Here is a 7,443-nt window from a genome sequence, read left to right as displayed (position 1 = left end):
ATTATCGGACATGCTCTATGCTAGCCATTCTAAAGCAGCCAGGGGGTGATTCTAAATGAGCCAAAAAGCAGAGACAGGAGCAATTGTCAAACTTTTGGTGTCGATCATTCGATTTCATCCTGGACACTACAGAAAATGGGCTTAGAGTGTAAAAAACCGAACTTCTCCTTTAAATGGTAGTTTGATAGAATAAGTGTTTCACATGTTCTTAGTCTATTCACCTTACTTTTCCATATATTAGGTGACACAATAAGTTTCTTCTTTATTATATTTCATGAAAATGGATTAAATAATTTGTAATGAACCTCATATATATATATATATATATTTATATATATTTGAATATATAGTGTGTGTATGAAAAACAAAGAATGAAATGTACTATAGTTACCCTCTCTAGAAAAATAAATTCTACAGTTGTTCATAGTTTAGATCAGCTTTCCTATTCAGGTTATTTTCAATCTGAAACCAGCAGAGAGAAAACAGGCTGAGTAACATTTGCTTGGGACTCTACTGGTAAATCGTGGAGCCAGCAGTGGTAAATGGCCTGTACTTATATAGCGCTTTATCATGTCATGAGGCTTGACCAAAGCGCTTTACACTACATTCAGTCATTCACCCATTCGCGCACACACTCACACACAGATGGTGGCAAACTACATTGTAGCCACAGCTGCCCTGGGGCTCCCTAACAGAAGCGAGTCATATCTCAGGCTTTGTTGAAGCATATACAGTAGCTCTGAAGGTAGGCTGGAGCAGATTTCTAAACTATGGACATCTGAATGTCCAGAGGACAACGTATAGCATTCCCCATATAGTATCCAGAGAAGATCAGAAATTGCTTTAAAGTGGGTAATATTACTTCTGTATAGTTTTCTTTACATGTAGAAAATTATTGGAAATAACTATAAGCATATCTACATTGATCAGTGTATTGCATAAACTAATTAATATCAAGATCTATGATCTGTGACCTCATTGTATTTTATAATGTGTAATCTAATTCCAGTCTATATTTTAGCCCAGAACCAAAATAAATGTCACTGCTAATAATATTGATATGCATAGCCAGAGAATTACTTGGAGCACATTATATGTCAATAACTACCAAAAATCATAAAGGCAATTACCAAAATATATATTTTTTCCTTTTTTGCTCAGCTAGAAGCCACTTTAACTGACAGTTCTGTAATATTTGGTACTGTTGAGAGCTCCATGAACCACGTTGCTCTGAGTTTGTGAGGTCAGAGAGTGTCAGAGTCTTACTTTAAAGGTGAAGGAGATGTCACTTGGTTCGAAAAGCCACCTGATAAGAGCTGAAAATCCGGCTAATCAGATCTATCTGAATAATAACTCCCCCGACAGGTTGCACTCTTTCAGTTATTAAATGTGCAGTTGTGATAAATAGTTGCAATATTGTGATTTCTTAATACGCTTTTCTTTTTTTTTTTGCAGGAATCTGAGGCCATAGGGGTACACTGTAAACACTGCATCTGAAATGCACCGCGGGGAACTCTGACGTGGTAACACAGTATTTGTTCTGAATGCACCTTTGGGACCATTACTTTTTTTTAATGTTGTGAATAAAGTCATATAAGGATAACATTTTATTATTACAAGAGTAAAGTAATAGGACGGGAAATGATCAAAGTTGGAAGTGATAGGGGCTGCAGAGAGTGTAGCACTGCTGCCTTGCAGCAAGAAGGTTCTGGGTTTGATTCCCAGTCTGGGGTGTTTCTGCATGGAGTTTGCATTTTCTCCCTAAGCATGCGTGGCTTCCTACCGCTGTCCAAACACATGACTGTTAGGTTAATTGGCATGTCTAAATTCTCCTTAGGTGTGAGAGTGTGCGCAAATGGTTGTTTGTCCTGTTTGTCTCTGTGTTGCCCTGCGATGGATTGGCGACCTGTCCAAGGTGTACCCCACCTCTCACCCGTACATAGCAATAGATTGACTTGGGATAAGCATGACGGAAAATGGATGGAATGAATGAGGTGATCGGCTTAACCAGAAGGGGGCGTCAACATGAGCATGACGTTTTAACGCAGTGGGAAAACAGCTCTTTATTGAAATAATTTCTTTTCCTCTTTATTCTTGGAATATGGAAAATGTATTTTTATAACATTAAGGCCTCATTCTTATGTTTTGATTTTATTGTTGCAGTGTTATTATTTAATTTTTGTAGACTTAATATCATGATGTCTTATTGTGGCCCTTATAGTAGACTCTGTCACAGTTATCTGCAACTTATATACAGGATACGTTCATTGAAAAGTTAAAAACTGGGTTTTTGTATAATATAATGCTGAAATTCTTCTTACGTTATAAAGAAAATGTAACTGCAAACCATGTCTCTTTGCATGTCTGTCCCTGAGGAGTAAAGTAATTGTGTACATTTACTTTGCTACAAGAGTTAAGTACTTTTATTTAAGGAGAGATACTTTTATTTAGATTAGAGACATACAAATTGTACTTTTACAACATTCCTTAATAATCTGATAAATTATCATTTGCTGCAAATTATAATAGGTCCTGAATTTATGATAAAAGGATTCTTAGCATAAGAGATTGCTGCAAGGCATGTGGTTCACTCTTTTGCTGGTTGAATTATGCTATTGTGGGAATGCAGACTAATGCTACATTCAAGCGCTGGAAGCAGCAAAAGAGCTTCTGCTGCTTCATTTTTAATGCTTGTCCACATTAAGGTCAGACGTCCTGTACAGTGTGTCCAGATGCGTCTGATGCTTCTGCTGCTCCTGTGTTCAATGGTAAAAAGTAATTTGAATATGTTTTTTAGTGAGAAAGTCCACCTGAAAACTTCATCTGTGTTGTCAAATTATAATCGTGCCTTCAAATATTATTTCGCTAAAGGAGCCGCTCAGACTGCCCTGGAAATCCCATTCAACAGCAATCCAAACTGCAGGCACCGGAATAATAAAATCGAGCATATTTTGTCGACAGGTTTTGACATTTTCAGTTAATTTAGGCGTTAATAAACTGTTTTAGAGGAGTGATCATAGCGATCTCCATCAGCAGCACTGTGTCTGTCTCCTTGCCAGCTCCCAGATCAGCTTCTCTGATTGGTCGATGTGACATGTCGAGCAGCAAAAGTTCAATTTTTCCAACTCCAGCAGCTGCTGCTTTTGCAGCGTGTCCCACACGTTGGATGCTCAGAAGCTCAAGAGACCAACATCATCCTTGGTTGTCTTGCACTGTATATTAAGGCCAAATATATCTAAGCAGTGCTTTTAAGCAGTTATTAATGCATTTGTAACACATGCAATTATTTTTACTCACTCTATCCTGTGTTTTATGGTACATCCATTAGGCACCTGCAGGTTGTGCTGTGATGATCCTGGCACTGGAGCTGACCCAGCCTCCTATTATCACTCTGGTTCAGTCTCCACCCCCTTTTGCAATTATCTCTACTGGTTTCACCTGTCACCACCTGCATATTCATCCTGATGAGTCTCCAGTGCCAGATTGTTTCAAGCCAAACCGGTGAGAACCTTCTAGCCTGATTCCTGAAAACCTGTCTGTTGCCTGCCTGCCTGCCTGTTATAGATCCTGTCCTGTCCCCTGATTTATGAGCCTGTCTGACCCCTTCTTGGATTTGTCTGCCTGTCTGAGACCAGCTCTGTCAGTCTCTGGATTCTGGATTAATAACCTGTGCTTTGACCCGTTTCTGCCTGTAAGTTTCTGAGGCTGTCTGCCCCCTTAATGTTCTGAGATACTTGGAGATCGAACCTGGATCTGAATCTGGACCAACCTGCGGGATATTCCCTCTGCTCATCTGCTGGATATCTGAATCAATCTCTGGACACACTACAGTACCTTTCCCTGGCTTACCCTCAGAGTCCGAACTCCATGCGAAGACAGGTTAGTCCATCAGACAGTTTCAGCTCCTGCCAGTGCTGCCTCTATCTGTCCCTCTGTCTCCAGGACATACCAGTCTGCACACAGAAGCTGTCCGCCTGAGAGTCAGTGTCTCTATCACCTGTGTTCTCAATAAACTTTTCAAATCGTCACCAACCTGTTGTGGTGAATCTTGGGTCCACATCAGGCTCATTACTGTACATGTGCAGAAATTCACTATGACTTTTAACTAGAACAAGAAAGCTGAAGCACATTTCATTGTCTGTTTTAAGCCTCTTTTTTGGTTTAAAATATCTTAAACCTCACCATTATTAGTGCTTTTCTATCAAAAGGCTCACACTACAGTTAGCAGGATTGTAAGCATGCCTCAGAAAACCGCTGGAGTGCCTCATATGAATGCAACAGAAATCCTGCATGCCTACATTCATTTTGAAGCAATGACGAGTCATAACTACTCTTTCTCCTCTGAAGCTAGCTATTATGGATATACGTAAAAAAGGTGTTTTCAGCTTGCCAGGTAAAGCAATAATCAAACACATTTAAACATTTTACGTTTGTATACCAGTAACATCTTATACAACAGTCAGTTGCTTAGATGGCCCTTCTGAGAGCTACAATGACTAAGTGAACATTGAAGACTTCTGGGACAATGTTTCCATGGAAATGATTGCCTTTGGCTTCCTAAAGAGTAATTAACATTTTTTATTCTGTAGGCATTTTGGACAAAGCCTGAATCTATAAATTAGCTTATTAGATGCTTCAATGCTTACTCCTATTCATCATGCAGGTGGACAAAAAATCCTTTCAAAATCGTGCCTATGAAACCTGAGTGCCACGGATTACCCGAGTAAGCAGGAAAGGTCCCATTGTGTTGAACACAAAATACCAGAAGGTGCATGTAACATACTGCCAAGACAGTTCTGTGGATATGAATGTTACAGAGAAAAGACTTGTGGATGAATTAAGAAAGCTAAAGGTAATACTTGTTTTATATTTTTAGCAGACGTATAAAAATATTCAGAAGTTTGTGAGTCATGACAATTATAAATCACATATTTTTTGGTGACAGTTTGTTGTAAAGTATCAATAAGGCAGCAGAAATTAGTTTTCATTTATGATCCGCAAAAAGTCAAAAATATTGCTTTGATTCTGCAAAAAAATGTCTGTAGAGGGTCTGCGCAGAATCCACCTGGGTCACAGTATGCACAAAGTGTGCCCAAATTTGTGGGAAACTTTAGAAGGCATCATAGGTTGGTGGCTCATAGACAGATTTGTCTGATTTCTATTGTCTTTATTTTAAAAAAGGTGGCTGCCATTCCGAAACTTTACAAAGCCTGTAGTTTGAGCAGTCTGAGTTCTAAAGCTGACCTACCTTTAAGCCTACAACAAGAAATTAAGAGTCAAGCAACATACACAAAGTATTCTAGATCGAGGTGCTTCGGGTACGTATAGCATTTCTCCTGCTATAGTTTTTAGGTTTTTCCTATTGCTGCCATTATCACCGGAGTCACAGTCAACGCAGAAGGGGACCGAAATTATCACCCCATCACAGGGTCATCAGAGTGCTACTTGCTTTATGACTAGTTTTATTGGGATAACAACAAAGATCCACATGACAATTTGCAGAAAATTGCACTTCCACCTGAAATAGGTGGAAAGTTAACAACTTTTTGCCCATATGCCAAATGCTGAAACAGTATTTGAAAGAAAAGATACACTTGGGAATGGTTCTTATTTTTAAAAGCAGATCAAGCAAATACTGCTTGGAGAAAAAAGTGAGGGTGGAAAAGTATGATATTATTACCAGGTGTCATGATCACAGCCCCAGTTCTCACTTCTTTCACCTGCCGTACCCTCCCTGCTCTTTAATTATCATTCATCTTATTCACCTGCTCCAACTGCTTTGTTTATTTTGTTAGGGCCCTGTTACTACGTGCTGATTTAGACAGTGTACGCCCAACGTCCCAGAATCCTCTAAAATGCTGAATGCTGAACTTTCCATGTATTTTTTCCAACTTTTGGCGTATCTGTGCCCGGAGATGCCTGGTCTGCATAAAAAGATGTCTTTGTTCACGGTATTAACCTGGCTGCTGTTCACTGCGCTACTAAAAAAAAAGAATAAATAAAAAGAAAAAGAAAGACAGAAGGTTTGCAGTTGCAGTAGATTCACCATGATGTCTGCTTGGAAGTTTGTTGGGCGTGGGCGTGGGCGTGAATGCAGGGAGGATCCATAACACTTACCTTCAAGTTCACCTTTCGATGCAGTCTGGAGGAGAACTGACCGCTTCCTTCTGTGAAACCTCTTTCATACCACAATGCTGCCAATACGCCATTGTACAGTAGCTGTAATTTAGAAATGTTCAGCAGTCATCTGGAACACCTCACATACGTTGATATAAGTTGGAAATAAGTTCTTGATAAGTTACGCTTAAGTTGTGCAAAAGTTACTCATAGGTTTTGGATGAGCTAGACACCACGCCTTATGAGTAACTTACACTTAAATTAAGTCAATGATCAGATAACTTACCCGTAACTTATGCCCTACATATGGCATACGCTGGCATACTCAAAATTTCTCAATGTACTTGCTGTATGTCGATGTGTTCCAGCGTGCTTCAGCGTACTTCAGTGAACTCATAACGTACCCATAACTTATCCAATGTATGTCAGCATTTTTTCCAGTTTTTCACGTCAGGCATACAGTGGTATAAATTGTAAAAAAGTGACTAGGGCCTTTAGTTTGAGTTATGTCAAGGTTCATGTTTCCTTTCTCGGAGGCCAGTGGTTGGAGAGGGTTTTTAGTGTTTGTCTTGTCATCTTGACCTTGTCATCTTGTCTCCTGGCTCTTGCCCGCTGAGTGCACCCAGTTCCTCTTTTGGCTCAGTGGGGGGGAACAAGTTTTAAGTCCCTTAGTCATGGCTCTTATACATTGAAGCATGCCTTGTTCCTGTTTCGGCTCAGTGGAGGGAGCCAGTTTAAAGTTTCGCAGTTCTCCTGGTACCATGTCTTGTCTCTGCCTCTCAGCTGCTATGCCTGCCTGTTTCCGTCTGAGCATGTCTGCCTGCGCTCTCTGCTGAACTCATGGAAACCTGATTCTGCCTGAACGCTCTGTGGATTCCTGGAACCCCAGATCTGTCTGTTCCTGCTCTGCTTGGAACCGCTGACCTAGCTCAGACTCCACGCCACATTTCGTTGGCAGTGTATCGGATGGATTCCTCCTTACTCTGAGTGGATGGACTGTACTGTTACACAGGTTACTGACTCACTTTAATAATCATCTTCTGTCAGATTATCGTGGTCATTTACATGTGTTTCTCCCAATCCAAAGTGTCAGTAATGGACAGTCCCCCCGCCTTCCCTTGCGGATACTGCAGATATACAGATACACAGCAGCCCGCTTTTGTTCCTTGCTGTTCATTTGTTAATAAATGCTTTGAAACTTCCCACTTTCTATCTTGCCTGAATATTGGGTCCCTTTGCCCCAGCTGAGGACATTCTGTACTGTTGAGAAAAAAGCAGAAACTTTTAATTTGAAAATAGCAACGCATTGTCAATACCTTTATTGAT

This window comes from Cyprinodon variegatus, unplaced genomic scaffold (assembly GCF_000732505.1).
Source record: "Cyprinodon variegatus isolate N-32 unplaced genomic scaffold, C_variegatus-1.0 Scaffold202, whole genome shotgun sequence".
Classification (NCBI taxonomy): Eukaryota; Metazoa; Chordata; class Actinopteri; order Cyprinodontiformes; family Cyprinodontidae; genus Cyprinodon; species Cyprinodon variegatus.
This window is presented reverse-complemented; position numbering follows the sequence as displayed.